This window comes from Sapajus apella, unplaced genomic scaffold, assembly GCF_009761245.1.
Source record: "Sapajus apella isolate SASKATOON/1434 unplaced genomic scaffold, GSC_monkey_1.0 scaffold105, whole genome shotgun sequence".
NCBI lineage: Eukaryota > Metazoa > Chordata > Mammalia > Primates > Cebidae > Sapajus > Sapajus apella.
The window spans coordinates 3176576-3198244 of NW_022437045.1; the positions used below are offsets into that span (position 1 = coordinate 3176576).

A 21669-nucleotide genomic window follows, 5' to 3' on the forward strand; every position below is an offset into this window, starting at 1 on the left:
TGCTATAGCTCCTCACCAGCATATCCCAATTGCTTTGGCAAATAATGTTCCATCAAGGCACATTATCTGCTAGTGGGTTTCCTGCTCTTATAATTCAATTTTTTTAGTTATTCCCCTACTTCTCTGGACACTTACACCCCTCCCTCCACACAATCTGCCTGGCAGTTCTGACATCCCGTCTTCATTAAATTTGGAATATAATTTTCTAGGCTTTCAAGGAGGGCCATTTCAGCAGCATATGAGTCTCCCAGGACTCTTTCCCCAGTACAAATTCCTGTGGTGGACAACAGGGATCGTATATGAAGCCTACACTAATAACCTCTTCCTTGTCTTGCTTGATATTTCGTCCTTGCTCCCTTTGATCCAACCTTCAGTATATACTCCTGGTTCCTGCCAGTGAGTCAGAAGGTTCTGCAGTTATTTGATATATAAGTGCCTGCCTCCCTTAGTCAGACTAGCCCTTCCCCCATTGGCTAATACTGATTGGTCCTACTGACAAATCGGGCAGCCAAGATGGGGTAATTAGAAGAGAGCCTAGCAAGGACAGGTCACTGCCTCATGGGAATCCTCTGGGTAGTTTTCAAGCCTGGGGGCTTGGAGCCTTATATCCCAATAAGGAGTCCACCTCTGTCGCAGAATCAGGCATCTCAGGTGAACTTGGGGTATTTTCGCAGGCTTCTTTTTTTTTTTTTTTTGAGATGGAGTTTAACTCTTGCCACCCAGACTGGAGTGCAATGCCATGATCTCAGCTCACTGTGACCTCTACCTCCCAGGTTCAAGCAATTCTCCTGTCTCAACCTCCCGAGTAGATGGGATTACAGGCATGTGTCACCACACCCAGCTAATTTTTTGTATTTTTGGTAGATACAAAATACAAAACTGGTTTCACTCTGTTGGCCAGACTGGTCTCGAACTCCTGACCTCAGGCAATCCACCTGCCTTGGCCTCCCAAAGTGCTGGGATTACAGCTGTGAGCCACTGTGCCCAGCCTTCTCAAGCTTCTTCACCCACGCATCCCCGTTCCAAGTCTCAGGGCCTTGCCCTGTCCTTGTCACAATCCTGACTTTGATACTGAAGACTGGCCAAGAGTTTAACCTTCTTTGAAATTCTGCCACTCTTGTACCTGATTTTCAACTCTTTCTGCCTTTGGACTACAGAAGATAGCTATTAATCATTTGTACCTCTCTCAATGTTGCCCAAAGAGCGACTCTCTAACACTTTGCTTTGAGCTGTTAACAGACTGCAGCATGTTATCTCAGCCTGTTCCTCTCTTCGAGGCATCCACGGCACTCAGCGTCTGCTTTCCCCGCAACTGTCAAACACCAGAGACACTGCCCTGGCTGGTCCGCTCTCCTCCTCCCATGTATTGCCTCAGTTCACGGCAGGTAAAAGCCTCAACAACCACAGACCACAGGAGGTGTTGTCCCCACTGCCATGCTGCTGGCTCTGCAACCAAGCAGCACCCACCTCTCTAATTCCATCCTTAGAGTCTGCATCCTGCAACCTCCCAGTACTAACCATCTTAGGCTAGGAAGCAAAGCCTGAGAAACAGAGTCTTGGGAAAGCGATTTACTGAAGGAATGCTTTCAGAAGGGAGTGAGGGAAGCAAGACTGGACAAGGGGATGGGGAAGCTAAGCAAGGCTGTGACCTCAGCCGTGGACCAGGTTCAGCCTGGTCCCTGGGGGAAGCCCTGGAGCACGTATCCTACCACAGAATTTCTTCTGTCTTGAGACAAGGGCAAGAGAGGGGCAGGGCCTTTTGCACCACGCCAGTCAGTCATTGGTTGTGGCCGCCATGGTTGGGGATGGGAAGCATAACCTCCTGACCTGAGTGGCTTTCATGTAGCTTAGGGAAATTCTCTGGAAAAGGAAAGTGCTATTAGCCTCAAAAATTCATAGCCACTGGGGAATGAAAGCTTCGGCCAGGTAAAGGGATCTGGGCAAGGCATCAGCAACATCCACAGCAAGAGCCTTTGGCAGGAAGACAGTAATGTGCTAAATATCCAGGCACCCTATTTGCCTGGGAATTTTGTCCCTTGCCCACACCTCCTACTCTGGCTAGAACTGCTAAGATATGCTCAGAAGAGACTTCAGCGTTGATACTGTGTTTATGCCTTCCTAGAACACATGACTGGAAAAACAAGTAGATTGGCATCAAGGAATTAGTTGTAAATCCAGGTTGGTTTGCTCGTTTGAAGAGAAATAACAAATATAGGGTCAGGCGTGGTGGCTCACCCCTGTAGTCCCAACACATTGGGAGGCCAAGGTGGGTGATTGCTTGAGGCCAGAAGTTTGAGGCCAGCCTGGGATACATGGCGAAACCCCATCTCTACAAAAACACCAAAAAGTTAGCTGGGTGTGATGGCGCACCTCTGTAATCCCAGCTACTCACGAAGCTGAGGCACAAGAATTGTTTGACCCTGGGAGGCAGAAGCTGCAGCAAGCCAAGATCAAGCCACTGCACTCCAACCTGAGTGACAGAGTGAGACTTTGTCAAAAAAAGAGAAAGAAATATCAAATCTAATGTTCAGGTTGTGGTTTCACAGGTCAGAACCTATGGAAATTCTGTATTTATACTTGTATTTCAACATCAACATCCATTCAGAAAAGCGCCCTCATGCTGTCTTGGAGGAAGAGGCTACAGACTAGGTCAAATCCATCAGTCTGACATGACACCAAGCAGATCATCAACCTAAGATGTTAAGGCCTAAATTACCCTTTGCTTGATGATACTTGATTCTCAAAAGTGATTTTGTAATGCTTTGTCTTTAAATGCAGGTATTGTGGAAACCTGATTCTATAATTAAAACAATTAAAATATTGGCCCTGTTGCACCTGTGCACACATAATTTTTTAGTTTTTATTTTATTTTATTTTTTGAGACCAGGTCTTGCTCTGTCACTTAGACTGCAATAGAATGATTATAGCTCACTGTAGCCTCGAACTCCAGGGTTCAAGGGATACTCCTGCCTCAGCCTCTCAAGTAGCTGGGACTACATGCATGAGCCACCACACTCGGCTATTTTCTTTTTTAAGAGACAGGGTCTTGGCTGGGCACAGTGGCTCATGCCTGTAATCCCAGCACTTTGGGAGTCCAAGGCGGGCAGATCATAAGGTCAGGAGATCGAGACCATACTGGTCAACATGGTGAAACACTCTCTCTACTAAAAATATAAAAATTAGCTTGGCATGGTGGTGGGCACCTGTAGTCCCAGCTATTCAGGAGGCTGAGGCAGGAGAAACACTTGAACCAAGGAGTCGGAGGTTGCAGTGAGCTGAGAATGTGCCACTGCACTCCAGCCTGGTGACAGAGTGAGACTCTGTCTCAAAAAAAGAAAAAAAAAATGTTGCTGAACCTTATTTGCTAATATTTTGTTAAGCAGTTTCACTTTTATATTCAGGATGGATATTGGTCTGTAAATTTTTTTGGCACTGTCTTGATCTTGTTTGAGTATCAATATAACAGTAGGTTTGAAAGTAAATTGGGAAGTGTTCTCTTCTGTTTTCTAAAAGAGATTGTGTAGAATTGATATTAAATTGATGTTAATTTTTCTTTTCTTTTCTTTCTTTTTTTTTTTTTTGAGATGGAGTATCCCTCTATTGCCCAGGCTGGAATACAGTGGTGCAATCTCAGCTCACTGCAATCCCTGCCTACCAGGTTCAAGCAATTCTCCTGCCTCAGCCTCCCGAGTAGCTGGGACTGTAGACACGTGCTGTGATGCCCCGCTAGATTTTCTTGTATTTTTAGTGGAGACGGGGTTTCACTATATTGGCCAGGCTGGTCTCAAACTCCTGACCTCATGATCTGCCCGCCTCGACCTCCCAAAGTGCTGGGATTACAGGCGTGAGCCACCGTGCCCAGCTATTCTTCTTTAAACATTTAGTAGAGGCATTCAGCGAAATTATCTGGGCTGCGAGACATCTTCTCTGAGAATTTTAACATAAATTCTATTTCCTTAATACTTATAAGGGTATTCAAATTATCTATTTCATATTGGGTGACTTGTAGTAGTTTGTGATTTTTGAAGAATTGGTTCATTTTATGCAAGTTGCCAAATTTCTTTTTGTTGAATTAATTATAGTATGTCTTTATTATCCTTTTGATATCTGCAGGTCTGTACTGAAAACCTTGTTTTGTTTCTTATTTCTTATATTGGTAATTTGTGTCCTTCTCCCTCCCCCCACCCACCCCTCTCTCTGTCAGTCTTGCTAAAGGGTTGTCAATTTTATTGCTTTTGTCAGATAACTGCCTTTTTATTTTAGTGATATTCTCTGTTGTATTTATGTTTTCAGGTGTGTGTGTGAGTGTGTGTGTGTGTGTGTGTGGTATTTTGTAGTAGAAATAAGGAAAAGTATATCTACTCTATCTTTCCACAAGTAGAAATTCCAGAGTCTTGTTTTAGGACCAAACTTGCCCTTTTAAACTGAGATTAATCCCACTTGTTAGGGTGAAGTCCTCATAGCCCAATCACCTCTTAACAGTCCTACCTCTCGGCCGGGCGCGGTGGCTCAAGCCTGTAATCCCAGCACTTTGGGAGGCCGAGGCGGGTAGATCACGAGGTCAAGAGATCGAGACCATCCTGGTCAACATGGTGAAACCCCGTCTCTACTAAAAATACAAAAAATTAGCTGGGCATGGTGGCGCGTGCCTGTAATCCCAGCTACTCAGGAGGCTGAGGCAGGAGAATTGCCTGAACCCAGGAGACGGAGGTTGCGGTGAGCCGAGATCGTGCCATTGCACTCCAACCTGGGTAACAAGAGCGAAACTCTGTCTCAAAAAAAAAAAAAGAAAAAAAAAAAAAGTCCTACCTCACAACACTGTAACAAAGGCAACTAAATGTTAACATGGGGATTTTTGAAGGGGACAAACATTGAAACATAGCATTCATCTCTCTCCAAACTCCCTTCCTGGTAGTTTATACAAGAGAAGGCAATTTATGTTCTTACACTTCACTCTATCATTTTGTTACTTACTCTTTACTTCCTTTCTTGTCCTGAAGAAGAATAAATTCATTGTCAAATCACATCATGAATAATAATTTTAATAAATGTAGATGAAGAAGAGAGGATTGTGTTCTGTAGTGGATAAGGAGGGCTTCATGGAGGAGATGAAGTTTAAGCTGCATTTGGAGATATTGGTATAGATGGAGCAAGAGTGAGAGAAGGACTAGGTATGCTAGTCTTAGGTACAGTGTGACAGAGGAGTGAACTCAGAAAAATACCAGGTGTATTAATAGACACATGTTGAATACAGTGAAATCCAAATTTCTCTTCAAAGAATCAGTATGCCAGTATGTTCAGTTTCTGTGTTCTTTGTTCTCCATTTTAAAGTTTAACTTCCTCATTCTCTTCATCTCCTTGCCCTTAGTTTCAGTAAACAGTTTTCCTGCTAGCTCTAATCAGTAGTTCACATCTGTTCCCCTGGTCACCTGCTCTGACCTGAGTCACCTTTAGTTACCTGTTCGGTAGCTGTCTTTCCTGCCAAAACTGCTCAGCCCACCAGTCTGGCTCGTACCCCTGATCTCTTTAAAATAGCTTATTGGAATTAGCTTAGACTGTGCAGTCCAACCCTAGCCAATAGGGGAATGACTCAGCAGTAGGGGCTACCTGTGTTAGGGATAAGAACCCCTTCCCCTCCTTTGTTCAGGTGTGCTCCTGCCATTGCTGCATTCATGAGACACACCTTTCTATAGAAGTAATAATTGTCTTGCTGAGAAAATTTATGTTCAAGTGCTTTTCTTTTGTGGCACACATGTTAGAAAATTTGCTTCTAATTCATATAAGCAGTTTGGCTTACTGTAGAAAAGCAATCAAAATAATATTAAAGTACTTTTCATTAAACACATATTACATCTGTGCATTTGTGTGCGTATACATATGTCTATATTAGTGACCATCTTTTTCTTATATGTTAGAAATGTGACTCTATTAGTCTGGCTGAAGTTCCTCTACTCCAGGCAGAGAATGTCCAGGGAGTTCCAAACACTTTCCAACTGGTATAGGAGCTGGAAGAATTGTGAGAAGGAAGTGGTTCTCCTTTAGGGTTCAGCTAGGTTACAGCTATTTGATGGAATTAGGGGAACCTCAGATGAGGCTGGATTAGAGAATGAGAGGAGTAGCAGAGGCCATGGACTGCAAGGCTAGAAAGCCAAGTGTTAACAGTGGAAGTTATGTGAGTTCCTAGAGGTGAATCTGTGCAAGTCTACAGCAAGTTCAATTCTTGTTTTCTTAGTAGAAAGAATTTTACTGAAGGGTGTAAGGCAGAAAAAGAGACCGAGGCAAGTTTCAGAGCAGGAGAAAGGGTTTCTTAAAAAGCTTTAGAGCAGGGATGAAAGAGAGGAAAGTACACTTGGAAGAGGCCCAGGAAGGCGACTTGAAGGACAAGTGCCCCATTCGACCTTGGACCTAGGATTTTCTATGCTGGTCGACTACTGGGTCTTGCACCCCTTTCCTTTGATTCTTCCCTTAGGGTGAGCTGCCCGCATGTGCAGTGGCCTACTAGTCCCTGGGTGGCAGGTGTACACAGTGTGTGTACTGGAGTTGTAAACATGCTCACCTGAGGTGTTCTCCCCTTTTCTGGTGGAATGTCCGTGGAAAGTCATACTGAAGCAGGAGCGGCCATGAGAAACAGACCTCTTGGATGCCAAACTAGGAAGGAAGAGGTGATTTATTTCGGCTGGGAGCAAGGCAACATATTTTTCTAACAGTCAAGCTCGTCTAACAAAGAGAAGCTCTGCCTTTATATAGGCTTACAACTCTAGACATTACATGTGAAAGGGTCTTGGGTTTACAGATTTAGAAATTACATGTGAAAGGGTCTTAGGTTTACAGTTTTAGAAATTATATGTGAAAGGGTCCTGGTCAACGGAAGAGGAGTGGAGTGGGAGTTTGATCTTGTTTATGTAAAAACAATGCCTCTGGAGAGATTCCCCCATACTATGCCTGCCATCTATAGGGAGGTGGCTAAGGAGGTGCCAGTCGGCCAGCCTTTTCTTCTATTGAAATGCAGTGTGGCAGTCAAGGGGGAGGTGATCTTAGGTACTTGGGTCTCTTTCCTCAATACTTCACCATTTTTACTCTAAATGTGCGCACTTGAGCCCACTCACTCAATTCCTGGGATCTTATTGAAAGCTGCTGTTGACCAATTTCAGGTGTTACTATCTGTGGGGAAATTGCTTCACTCTGGTGCTGGCTGCGACCTACTGTTATTTTAGAGAGGCAGTGTGACAGCTGCTTGACCATCACCTGACTTTCCTGGTGGGGTGTGGGGGAGCCCTTTCCTGCCCTGCTCATGCCTGACCTACTGTAACACAAGCCCGGTAGAGACGGTCAGAGGTTGGAGGGGACAGATGACAGGTCCAGAGTGTGAGAATTGGGCGATTTGCATCTTTTTCACCTTTCAGATGCTTGAGAACTCAGGAGAGGAGAAATCAATGATGATACCAGTACCTCAGATCTACTAGGAATCTCTTGTGTAAAACTTGGTCATGAGAGGCACAAGTTGAGGCAGCAACTGAGGCTGATGGATTGGGAGATGTGAAAGGCAAATATTCTGGGCTGCCAAAATCACTAAACTAAAAGGAAAATTTAGTCTGGGAACTGCATAGGGCAAACCTGCCTCCTATCCTGTTCAGTCATCCCTCTGCTTATTGAGATAAATGCATATCGGATTGCCTCCTTTGGGAAGACTAATAGAAACTCAAAAGAATGCAACAGTTTGTCTCTCACCTACCTGTGACTTGGAAGCCGCTTAGAGTCGTCCCACCCTCCTGGACTAAACTAATGTTCATCTTACATACGTGGATTGATGACTCATGTCTCCCTAAAGTGTATAAAATCAACTTGTGCTCTGACCACCTTGGGCACATACCTTAGGACCTGCTTGAGGCCGTGTCACGGGTGCATGTCCTCAGCCTTTGCAAAATAAACTTGATAAATTAGCTGAGACTCAAATTTGGGGACTTCACAGAGAGTTCTGCCGTACTTCAGACCAACTTCAGGCCACAGGGCTGCTGCGAATTCCACCAGCCCCACCCCCACCAAGGCCTCCAAGAGGAAATAATGTGGGAGGAAATTAATGGAAAGGACTGGAGTTTTGGCATGATGGATCTAGGGGATAGAGCACTGAGACTTAGGGGTAAGCTAACCGTAAGAATATTTATACTCACCAGCTGGTAAAGACTGGGATAAGTGGGTAATTTATCACATTAACACATGCTGTCCATGTACCGAGCATCAGGGAAGGTGCTTTAAGTACGTTATCTCTTTTATGTGAGGTAGGGTTTATCTTTCCGATGAATGAGAAAACTAAACCTAGGCTCAGAGTAGTTAAATGCATTGCCCCAAATCATGTATCCGGTAAGAGTTAGGGGTGGATCTGATTCCAGTTTGAGAGTGACAAATCTTAATCATGTGACCACCAGGGAGTGAAAATTCCGGTTTTACTTTGGCTCCATGACTGAGGCTCTGGTCAAACTGTAAGTCTAGTACTGAAGAGCTGGGCCCATGCATGAGTCATTCATTCAGTCTTGCTTCCACAGCATCTAGTACTGGCCTCAAATGGACATGTGACAAGCAACTCTTGAATTGACTTGGCCACATTAAAAACAGCATCTGAGTAGTTAAGGAGTGGCCAATAGGATGCAGTCTGTAGGAAGTTTGCAGAAAGGGCATCTTCTCCTGGCAGGCCATCAATAGGGTGGGGAATGCAGGCAGAGTGCCCTCTGTGGGTTGACCTGTACATCTATAATTAATGATAGTCTCTTTTTGCCCTATCTGTAGCTGCATATGATTCTTGGAAGGCTCATCTGCAAACAGCACCTCAAAAATACAGCCGAGCAGGGGAGCTCACCCCTGTAATCCCAGTACTTTGGGAGGCTGAGGTGGGTGGATCACCTGAAATCAGGAGTTCGAGACCAACCTGGCCAACATCTCTACTAAAAATACAAAAATTAGGCAGATGTGGGGTACATGCCTGTAATCCCAGCTATTCAGGAGGCTGAGGCAGGAGAACCACTTGAATCTGGGAGATGGAGGTTACAGTGAGCTGAGATAGTGCCACTGCACTCCAGCCTGGGCGGCAGAATGAGACTCTGTCTCAAAAAAATAATAAAATAAAATAAATGGATAAACTTCATATTATTCTTAAAGTTGATGATGAAATAAATCATAGGTCTGGGGAGTGCGTAAGCTTGAAAGTTGAAGAGTTCTAAAGTCATAACTTCCTCTTGGGAGGATAAAAGCTGTGGTTCTTTTGTTGCAATAATGACAGACTTTCAGAGTCTGTCTGTTTGCCTGACTCCCATTCACTGAATAAATGCTGGTAATTGCTAATTGCTTTGAGAAGAAAACTGACTCATAGCTTGAGAGTGACTTGCATATCAATGTTTCAGGCCCTCTGTGTTGCCTTTCTCAAGAGGGCAGGGGAACTGGAGAGGGCAAGGTTGCTTCCTCAAGGGCTTTTGGCCTAGACTGATTCAAGTGTGAGTTTTTTCTTTTTTCCCCAAGAGATAACATCACCGAGAAATTTAAACTGTGGTCCAGGGGAACTAATGTTTCTTTTTTCTGGTCATCTTGGTCTGCAGGTCATGTCTTCCATTTCATACATAGTGGAGAAGACAAAAAGCATTTGATCAAATTTCTAGCAAACTAGCTGTTAGGGGCTGATTTAAGTGGCTGCCCCTACCCACCAGGGCCCTTAAGTGTCTTTCACTCTGATTGCTCCTCCAAAAATATTTTAGCCAATCACTGATTGATGGCTGTGTGTTAAGCCCAGCTGCGGCTGTAGTAATGGACTTTCTGTTTTTAAGGATAGCTATAAACTAAGAAGGTGTCTCTGGGCCCCACAGGTCAAGGGTCTTTTCTGAGATGCTGCAGACATGAGATCCTCAAAGCACTGTTTTTGTTGATTGCTTCATCCCTGGGGCAGGGGAGCTGTTTTGCTTCAGCTTATTCTGGTTTTCTTATATTCTGGTTTTCTTATTTTCTGGTTTACGATGTGCTCCAGGTTGAAAGAAATTTTAAAGTCAAGAGATTTTTAAGGGGAGAATTCCAAGAGTTTTCAAAAGGGAAACCATTTTAAGACACTCCAAAAGAGGACTATAACCCTCCTCTTGACCTCTCCAATGTTTGGTACACGTCTCATCCCCTTCCCATCTTGTCTACCAGATTCTGATAGCAGCAACACAAGTCAGGAATCATCCATTCCAGGAGGCCTCCCTTTGCAGCCTCTCAGTGGGGCCTCCTTACCCGCTGCCTCGACAGAGTTGATTTCTCTGGACTGGGGAATTGCAATAGGGAAAGAGTAAGTCAAGCAGAGCTGGCTGAGTGGGAAACCAGAGTTTTATTATTATTATTATTTTAATATGGCATCTCTGTTTGTTGCCCAGGCTGGAGTGCAGTGGTGCAATCTTGGTTCACTGCAAACTCTGCCTCCTGGGTTCAAGCAATTCTCCTGCCTCAGCCTCCCAAGTACAGCTAGTGCTCGACTTACGACCATGATCAGGACCGCAGACCGGTCGTAACACAATTTGGTCGTAAGTTGAGTAGGCTATATGTACAGTTGAAGTGGTGCACGCGGAGATGGTAGTGCTGCCGGAAGCTGGTCCGCACTGTCGTACACCCAGCCGGGCAACGTTTGCGCTGCCAGATGCGGAGCAGTCGTGGCTAACGATTGTAATCGTAAAGTCGAATGGTCGTAAGTTGCATAGGTGGTAAGTCGATCGATACCTGTAGCTGGGACTACAGATGCATGCCACCATGCCTGACTAATTTTTGTATTTTTAGTAGAGATGGGGTTTTACCATATTGGCCAGGTTGGTCTTGAACTCCTGACCTCATGATCTGCTCACCTCGACCTCCCAAAGTGCTGGGATTACAGGTGTGAGCCACTGTGCCTGGCTGAGATTTTATTATTACTCAAATTAGTCTCCCCAAACATTTGATGTTATATGTAAATTTTTGGTGCTGCAAAAGAAATAGCACGTGAATATAAATTTCCTCAGCAATGCACTTTACTTCTATAGAAGGGTGCAACTCACAGATGGAACAAGGGTGAGCACACACCAGGACAAAGGAGGGGAAGGGGTTCTTATTTCTGATGGAGGTAGCGCCTACTGCTGTGTTTTTCCCCTATTGGCTAAGGTTAGGCTGCACAGTCAAAGCTAATTTCAACTGACTGTTTTAGAGACAGCAGGGGCACAAGCTAGAGTGGCAGGGTGGGTAGCTTGGAAGGAAGGATGGTTATGGAACAGGTCAGAGCAAGTAACCAGGGGTCAAAGCAGGTGACTGGAGCAGGTGTCTGGGATGAGTCAGGATGGAGTAAGGGACGGGGGGAACAGATATGAAGTACTGATTAGAACTGGTGACAAAGGTTGTTTACTGAAACTACAAGGAAATTAAACTTTAAAATGGAGAATTAAAGAGTAAGAGAGCTGAGCATACTGACATACTGATTCTTTGAAGAGAAACTTGGAGTTCACTATATCTGACATTTGGGGATCAAAGTTTTTAAAGACAATTTGGTGAGAGGGGAGGGGCAGTGAATCAGGGAGTGTGTGCTGATTGGTTGGGTCAGAGGTGAAATCCTATGGTGTCCCAGTCTTCTTGTGCTGAGTCAATTCTGGGTAGGGTCACAAGATCAGATCGGCTGGTTTCTCATCTCAGTAGTGTCGATGGAGCCATCAAGTGTAGAGTCTGCAAAACATCTCAAGCATTCATCTTAGAAGCAGTTTAGGGAGGGTCAGAATCTTGTAGCCTCCAGTTATGTGACTCCTAAACTATAATTTCTAATCTTGTGGCTAATGTTAGTAGTCTAGTTCCCAGGCAAAAAGAAGGTTTGTTTTGGGAAAGGGCTGTTATCGTCTTTGTGACCTCTCAATGGGTTCTGCCTAGACTTTTGAACAAAGTCCTGAGGACCAGGTCCCACCTCCAGACACTTGCCTCACATAATTCATCTGGAGCATGTTCCAGATATTGGTATTTTTTATTTTAAAGCAATCAGGTAATTCAACTGAATAGCTGGGCTGAGAATAACCTTTGTATGAAGGCATTCTAAAACATTAGCATTAAAATATTTAACTGTTAAAAAACTTGCTCATGCAAATTCTTCTTCTTGAAATGTCCCTCTTATCCTATCTATTGATTTTGGTTTCATCCTTACTTCTATTTTACCTGTGAAGTTTTCCAGACTGATTGTGGCTGAGACGGTGTTTCTTTCTGAATTTTCATGGTATATGTTTTAAACTATAAATTCTAAACTAAGTTCCTCCCAAAGTTAGTTCAGCCTATGCCCAGGAATGAGCAGGACAGCTTGGAGGTTAGAGGAAAGATGGAGTCATTTAAGTTGGACGTTTTTCACTGTCTCAGTCATAATTTTGCAAAGGCAGTTTCACCTTGACATGCTCCTCCTGGCACACACACAGGCAGAGGTCCTTGTTCCTTCCATATGCTAAACCCAGAAATCTGGCACATGATCCTCACCAGGAGGACTTCAAACAAAGTCCTGAGGACCAGGTCCCAGCTCCAGACACTTGCCTGATGTCATTCATCTGGAGCAGGTTCCAGACATTGATTGTTTTTATTTTAAAGCAATTAGGTGATTCAATTGATTAGCTGGGCTGAGAATAACCTCTGTGTGAAGGCATTCTAAAATATTAGCAATGAAATATTTAACTGTTAAAAAACTACATGACTTTTTTTTTTTCTAAAAGCTTTCTGCATACAGTCTAATTTAATTCTCATGTCAATGATTAGAGATTTTGCAGTGGCAGAAACAGGCTCAGAGAGGTTAAGAATATGCTAGTAAGTAGAACGGGTTACACCTGGTCAGTGTGACTTGAAAGCTCAGAATTTTAATTGCTAAGATAGATGCTGGCCTGATTTTCTTTGTTTTCTGCTTGGCTCAGAACTACTTGAAGGGGAAGACTATTTTTTTTTTTCATATCTCTATTTCCATTGCTTAGCATTATGCCCCATGTTAGCTGGAAACAAATGAATACTGAATATTTTTCATGAATGTGAGGGCTGTTCAACAGAGAGTTGGGTCTTAGCCCTGAATTCTGGGTCTTCAGGGTTATCATTGTGTCTGGCTCATGCAAATTCTTCTTCCTTCTTATCCTGTCCATTGATTTCGATTTCATACTCACTTCTATTTTACCTGTGAATTTTCCAGGCTAATTGTGGCTGAAATGGTGTTTCTTTCTGATCTCTCATGGTATATAAAACATATAGTATTTGACCTAGGACTGAATCTGTACCATTCTCTTGCTGTATGTGTAAAGACTGTACACTTTCATTTTGATCTTTAACATAATTGGAGTAAGATTATAAATATCACCAGAATCTTCTCTTTTGAATTTCTTAAAACTTCCAATGTGGCCCTGATATAGAGTCCTTATGAATGGATTTCTGTTTATCTGTTAACTTTATTCTGTTAAATAAATTTAATAATTTATTGAATTATAGAAAAATGTTTCTAACTTTGGAAATAAAATTATTAGCATCTATAACTGAGTACATAAAGGTTTATTTATTTAGTAATATAAAATAAGTTAGCCTTGCACAAGCATGCCACAGAAAGCAAGTATATTCAGAGGTTACAGATACGTTTTAAAATAATAAATATACTCCTATCTTTTCCTTTCTCTTTATCTCTGTACATAGATGTAATATTCTCTTTACCATAAGCCTACTTTTCCAATCATGGGCTTGTATTTCATAGACATTACACCTTTATGCATGGGGAATAATTTTGGAAGGAGGTAGTGTAATGTGAAGGTTAAAAGTGTAGTTTTGACATAATATATTAGACGGGCTACTGTTGGTAATGTGATCTCTCAGGCTCGGTTTCTTAATCTGTGAAATGGGATATTAGTATTACTGTCTAAGGTTCTGGTGAAGATTAAATGAGACATTAAATATCTTAATGGAATGGCCATAATTTGCACTTGATGAGTGTTCAGAATATCATTATTAAAATTTTATTATCATTAAAAGGTTTAAAATGTGAGCTCCTTTCAAAGGCACTTTATATCTCCAAATAGCAGAAGGAATGTTTTTGGACAAGTCGGTGTGGGCAGCCACCTATTGCTCTGCTTGCCTCCTTTGTCACCCTTCCTTTGCAAGTCACATGTTGGCATCCCTTTGAACCCCAGCTGCATCCACATCATATGTGTAGTTCATAGAAAGCGGCTGCCCGTTTTCACCACTCGCCCCTGTATTTGAACTAAAGGAGATGCATATTTTTGTTGTACCTGCATTTCAGACTGTTTTGGGCACCGTCTATGGGGATGATGGGCCAGTGCAGGATGAGGGCTCAGGAACCAAGCTGAGGGGCTGAGGGATTAGGTGGAACATCAGATCCCCCTGGCCATTCTAGAGAGGGACCCTCAGGTGGGTATGAGAGATTTAGATAAGTTCAGTCTACTGAATCACTTAGATATATCTGATATCTCTTTCCAGATGATTCAGCTGAAATGGACACCATTGTTTTACAAGAAGGGTCAGGGACAGACTAATATCATACACACATCCTCGTAGGAGTTTCTCTTATTTCTTCTCCTCTCCATTCACTTTTGGCAGAGTGTACTTCATATTAAATATTTAGCTTTGGAATGAAGCCATGGTGCAGTCATGGAGGGGAGGGGCAGGAGAGTGGTTTGGAAAGATGGGGAAGTGGAAGCCATGGAAAACAGAGCTAGTGACAGGCTGTGGCACAGGTAGGGGTTTGCCTGTGATTCAGCCATTTCCATGTGATCACCCAGGCCTCTCTGGGATATGATGTCTCAGCCTTACCAGAGTCACAAACAATTCACGCCTTTATAGTTCTAAACACCCAAGAGAGTTATTCCCCTAGTGATTCTGTATGTAAGTAAAAATGGTGAAAATACTCAACACAGGTAAAGCCCAACAAGGTTTTGAGTTTAATATTCCCGATGATACTTCTTTAGGGACTATTAAATATGAAATTCTTCAATTCTTTTCTCTCTATCTTAATGTTTTGGGTATACTTTCCTTTCAGAAAACACATGTCTAGTTTCATTGGGAAATTAGCAGCTTTGGCACTGCTGGGAGAACCAGGCTATACTAGGAAAATGCTGAATGGTGCCCACAGGTACTGCCTTCATTCCTTGCAGGACTTCATGTCTCCATGCCAAGGCCAAGAGGTTCTATATGCCTAAATATGAGGCTCAGGTAGCTCAGAAAAGCTGGACACCATGGCTGGACCAAGCCTTTTGTTGCCTTTTCAAGTTGGCCATTGAGCCTGCCACTAGGAAGAAGATAGAGTTAAAAAACTAAGTCTCCCCCTCGATCTGGACAAACATTAAGCTATGGTGTGGTTGACAGATTATCAATATTCTTTGTTTATTTTTTTTTTTTTTGAGATGGAGGCTCACTCTGTCACCCAGGCTGGAGTGCAGTGGTGTGATCTCAGCTCACTGCAACTTTTGCCTCCCCGGTTCAAGTGATTCTCCTGCCTCAGCATCCCGAGTGGCTGAGATTATAGGTGCCTGCCACCATGCCTGGCTAATTTTTGTATTTTTAGTAGAGATGGGGGTGTTGCCATGTTGGCCAGGATGGTCTTGAACTCCTGACATCAGGTGATCCATCCACTTTGGCCTCCCAAAGTGCTGGGATTATAGGTGTGAGCCACTGCATCTGGCCAAACATCAATATTCTTTACGGTGGGTGCATAGACTTAATAAGGGAAGATATCTGTTCTCATATTCTGGCACCTCCAATGAATTCCACAGTACATATAGCAGAAAAGAAATAAAAAAAGCATTGTTAGAATGTGGATTATAGATTTGACTTAGTGAAATGATCCAAGTCTTTGTTGGCCGCCAGCTTGGCCCTGGGAAACCCATAGACTATGGGTGGGAATGAAAGAAGGGCTCTGAGATCTTCTCTTCCCAAAATGAAATCTAATTTAAATAGTTCCTGTCAGCTATTTTTGACAACTGGGTTAACTACTATTCTCATTTTCCCTTCTCAGATAGTGGTTTTCTTTGACTCTTGTCCTAAAAAAAAAATGCATGTGAGATTTTAAATTAGCTGCTCAGCTAGCCAGTTTCTGGAGGAGAACTATCTGCACTTTTGCAGGCTGGCCTGATCGCTCCTTCTATCTGGGTCAAAAGTTTGAGGCTGAGGAGTCTGAGTCCTGGTTGAATACCTTTTCACGAGTTGCTGTTTTGTTGTGTTTTATTGTACACACTGTGGCTTCTGGATGTATTATGTCTCTAGCACTGTCAGTGCTGAGTGGGTTCCCTACCACAGCCTGGGGATTAGAGGGAGGGCAAAGGGTGATGTGAGGCGCAGGTTGGGTGATTCAGGCACAGCTTCAGTGCCAGAGCCATCGTATCTGCTGGTCTTTTCCTGCACATCTCAAAGAATTACAAGTCTTCTCTACAGACATAAACCACTTCAGAGAGGGCACTCTTCTGCCTCTCAAACTGAAGCTTAGATTGAATGTTGATGCATCATAAAGAAGTGTCTGATTGGCTGTGTTTACTCTATTCCATGGTGAGGTCCCTCTCCCGCAACCCTAGGCATGAAACAACTTCTCTGCTTTAGGGTTCCAGAAGGAATAACTCATCTCCCAGAGACTGGGTATGAACATAACTATATTTAGAGTAGATATCTGGGAGTTTAGGTGATGGGAATTAGGCATGGATGTTGCCTCCTGGCGATCTTTCAGAAAGACAAATCTAACGTCTGATTTCTGTGCTTAGAGATTACTGATGGTTCCTCACTATACAGTGAATAAAGTACATATTCCTTAAATGACAGCCAAAGTTTTAAAAAATAAGCCTTCAGCCAAACTTAAAGCTTCTTCCATTGCTCAGCTTTCAAACTCTATGTCCCAGTCAACCAAACTAGAGGCCATTTCCAGCAGACAACACTTTATCTTCATCAAAATCCCTTTGGCCTTTTCTGTGAAATGAGCAAGCTAGTTCTAAAATTTATATGGAAATGGAAAGAGTCAAGAATAGCAAAGTCAGCCTTGAGAATGAAGAACTTGGAGAACTTAGGCTGCTAAATAATCAAGACTCACTGTAAACTCACAGTATCCAAAGCAAAATGGGCAGATCAAGGGGATAGATTAAACAGTTAGAAGCAGACCCACACACAGTGGGTTGCCTGAATTCTGGCACAGGTGCATGATAATGAACTTGGGACAAAAGTCTTTTCAATAAAAAGTATTGGGTCAATTGAATGTCCATATGGAAACAGAGGGCACTGTGCCTACTTTAGAAACAATTTTCATACGGATTATAGATTGTGAAAGGTAAAAGCTACTAGAAGAAAACATAGGAGAATATCTTCTTTATTTTGTAGTAGGCAAAAATGTCCTTAAATAGGGCATAAAAACCACTATCATTGAAAATTAGACCATATTAAAATCCAGAACTTTCATTCATCCAAATAAGACTTTAAAAGACTAAAAATTGAAGCCATAGAGTAGGAAAAGATACTTGCAATATGTGCAGTCATGTACCACGCAGCAAAGTTTCGACCAGTGATAGACCACTTATGACTGTGGTCCCATAAGATTCTAATACCATTTTTTCATTTCCACCTACATTTTATTATCATCTTTAATTTATTGCATACAAGCAAGAAAATTATTTCCTTAATAAGTGAGAATTATTGTGCAAGTATTAAATGTTACTTTTGGAAAAGTATTATAATTATTATAACCTTAGTTTAAAAATTTTATTTTATTTCAATAGTCTTTTGGTAACAGGTAGTTTTTGGTTACATAAATAAGTTAAATATTTTATTTTATTTTAATAGTTTTGGGGGAGCAGATGGTTTTTGGTTACATGAATAAATTATGTAGTGGTGATTTCTAAGATTTTGATGCACCTGTCACCTGAGCAGTGTCACTGTCCCCAATATGTAGTCCTTTACCTTCACTCCTTCATACCCCTTCCCCAAGTCCCCAAAGTCCATTACATCATTGTCATGCCTTTGTATCCTCATAGCTTAGCTCCTACTTATAAGTAAGAACATAAGATGTATTGTTTTCCATTCCTGAGTTAATTCACTTAGAATAATGGCTTCCAACTCCACTCAGGTGGCTGCAAAGGCCATCATTTCATTCCATTTTATGGCTCAGTAGTATTCCATGGTATATGTGTGCTATATTTTTTAAATCTACTTGTTGGTTGATGGGCATTTAGATTGGTTCTATATTTTTGCAACTGTGAATTGTGCTGCTATAAACATATGCATGCAGGTGTCTTTTTCATATAATGACATCTTTTTCTTTGGGTAGATACCCAGTAGTGGGATTGCTGGATTGAATGGTGTTTCTACTTTTAGTTCTTTAAGAAATCTCCATACTGTTTTCCTTAGTGGTTGTGCTAGTTTACATTCTTATCAGCAGCGTAAAAGACTTCGCTTTATACCACATCTATACCAACATCTAGTATTTTTTTATTTTTAAATTATGGCCATTCTTGTAGGAGTAAGGTGGTATCTCACTGTGGTTTTAATTTGCAGTTCCCTGATTATTAGTGGTGGTGAGCATTTTTTCATATGTTTGTTGACTGTTTGTATAGCTTCTTTTAAGTAAACAGATGACCCACATAATGGGAGAAGATGTTTGCAAACTATGCATCCAGAATCTACAAAGAACTCAAACAAATCAGCAAGAAAAAACAAATCATCCTGTCAAAAATTGGGCAAAGGACATGAATAAGCCATTCTAACATTTTTACTGTACTTTTTCTATGTTTAGATATATCATTGTATTGCAGTTGCCTACAGAACTATGTGGTACAGTTTTGTGACCTAGGAGTAATAAGCTATACAATATAGCCTAGGTATGAAATGGGCCTACTATCTTGGTTTGTAGAAGTACACTCTGTGATGTTCACATAATAATGAAATCACTTAATGTATTTCTCAGAACATGCCTGTTGTTACGTGATGCATGACTGTGTATCCAATTAAAGACTTATATCCATAAAGTAGAAAGAACTAAAAGTCAATGGAACATAATATACAACTCAATAAAGAGCAAGTAAAAAGTTTATAAAGCAATATGTATGTAAAAGGTATAAATACATATTTATATTATTACTATATATTATTTATATTATTATACATAAGTAAAAATTATATATATATTTTTCTATTGCATTTTAGGTTTTGGGGTACATGTGAAGAACATGCAAAATTGTTGCATAGGTACACAAGTGGCAGTGTGATTTGCTGCCTTCCTCCCCTTCACCTATAACTGGCATTTCTCCCCATGCTATCTCTCCCCAACTCCCCATCCCCTGCTGTCCCTCCCCTACTTCCCCCCAACAATATATATATTTTTTGAGATATGGTCTCACTCTGTTGCCCATGGTGGAGTATGATGGCATTGATCACATCTCACTGCAGACTTGAACTCCTGGGCTCAATTGATTCTCCTGCCTCAGTCTCCTGAGTAGCTGGGACTATAGGTGCACCCTACCATGCCAGTCTAATTTTTTGTTTTTTATTTGTAGAGGTGACGATGCGGGGCAGAGTCTCACAATGTTTCCAGTGTGGTCTCAAAAGCCTGGTCTCCAGTGACTCTCCCACCTCAGCCTCCCAAAGTTTTGGGAGAATAGGCATGAGCCATTGTGCCCAGCCTAATGTCATATATTGATCAGGTAGAGGAACACTGGAAATTTCTCACACACTATTGGAAGGGGGATAAACTGGTAAAGTCACTTTAGAAAACCACTTGGTATTATTTGCTAAGGAATTCAATCTCTGGATATATACTTAAGACAAATGCATGCAAGTGTACCAGAAGATGTTACACACTAACAGCATGAACACCTGAGACTGGAGGTGACCCAAATGTCTATCTACTGATAGCAGAATTGGTGAATAAATTGTGGCATATTCACACAAAATATGAAGGCCCTTGAATGTCATGGGAAGGGATCAGACTTTAGTTGTTAGGTAATAGGACATCATTCAAAGCTTTTGAGCAGAAGGACAAGATAAAAACTGTGTGTCAGGAAATCACATCTGGTAATGCTATGAAGAGAGGAACTTTTCCTTTTTTGAGATGGAGTTTCGCACTGTCGCCCAGGCTGGAGTCCAGTGTTACGATCTCGGCTCACTGCAATCTCCGCCTCCTGGGTTCAAGCAATTCTTCTGCCTCAGCTTCCCAAGTAACTGGGAGTACAGGTGTGTGCCGCCACCCCTAGCTAATTTTTTTGTATTTTTAGTAGAGATGGGGTTTCACCATGTTGGCCCAGATGGTCTTGGTCTCCTGACCTCGTGATCTGCTCACCTTGGCCTCCCAAAGTGCTGGGATCTCAACCGTGAGCCACCATGCCTGGCCGGCCGAAGAGAGGAACTTTTTACCTATTGGGATGTGGATTTTTCTTTTCAAAAGGCCCTTGTAAGTAACTCTTTTCAATAGGCATTCTAAAGTTATGCAACGTTACTTTGAGATGGTTTTTTTTCCTACCAGAAAGTGTTTTCATGTTGACACGTTTCCACTTCAAAAAACTATACCTCACAACCCAGAGTATGCTCTGAATTTCACCTTATCAAACTCTTTGTTTCTTGCAAAGAATTTTCCTGCTGAAAACATCACGAGCAAATTAAAAAAAAGAAGTAGACTATCAGTGGATTTAGCTACCTATATTTTCAATGATAGAATTTACAGTGGGTATACATATTTTTCTCTGTATGGTTTGGTTAGAATTCTGGCTCAATAAGTCATGGTTGTCAAGGTTTAGAGTCATTTTGGCTCTAAAGATAGAAATAATTCATGAAGATAAAAAGTTCGCTTCTTTATTTTGAAGTATTTATTTAGTATCAGATTGTCTGTTAGTCTAATTTGTAGCCTATTTACCTACATTGCAGCATTTACTTAGGAAATATTATTTTAGTACAGGTCAGTTATGTGAGCATGAGAAAGACAAGGGAAAACTTAGATTTTTATCACTTTTAGGTTTTATTTGTCACATATAATTACACATTACATGCAAGAAACTCACAATACAGCCCAATATGTTTATGTATGCTGGTACATCAAAAATAATACAATGCAAAAATTTACATTTTGTACATACAACTATCTTAAACAGTCAAATAGGAGTAATGTAAAAATAATTTAGTGACTTGCTCACTGTTTGATACACTAGTTGACATTTTGATCTGCACATGAGACCATTATAATTTAGCAGGTAGTTCTTTTGCAAGCTACATCTGATCATCCTGTCCTACCTGGAAATATGCATAAAATATGAAATAATAGCTTTGTGTATACTGTAAATGAAGATATTTATTTTTCAGTAGTAAACAGACATTATGGTGGAACTTACACATGAATGAAGAAAAAAACCCAAAAAATTGAAGAAAAACTCCCAGACCATCAAAAGGAAAACAACGTTGTATTTTTAAAGCATTCATTTGTGTGCATTATTACAACAAACAATATATGTATTTGTCTCTATTCCCAGGCAAATGCTTTTGAAAAGCAGATGTGGGGAAAGTTCTTAAAAACACAGATAGAAAGCATGTTGTGCTCACTCTTACACTTGTGGATTTTATTCTGTGTTTTGAAAGGTGGTTATGTTTTTACTTACTTGGATGCAAAATCTGTAAAGCAGAGACTATTCTAGACTTTTTAATATTAATATGGTCAGTTGACATTTCTATTTC

The 21669-nt window shown here is 41.6% G+C and overlaps 1 long non-coding RNA gene across 1 annotated transcript; it reads left to right on the plus strand.

The window, feature by feature from the left end:
* Positions 1-473: 473 nt before the first annotated feature.
* Positions 474-15413, plus strand: LOC116536895. The gene is made up of 3 exons (XR_004262855.1): positions 474-486; positions 10549-10555; positions 11210-15413. It is a non-coding gene; the product is annotated as an uncharacterized LOC116536895 (long non-coding RNA).
* Positions 15414-21669: the final 6256 nt, after the last annotated feature.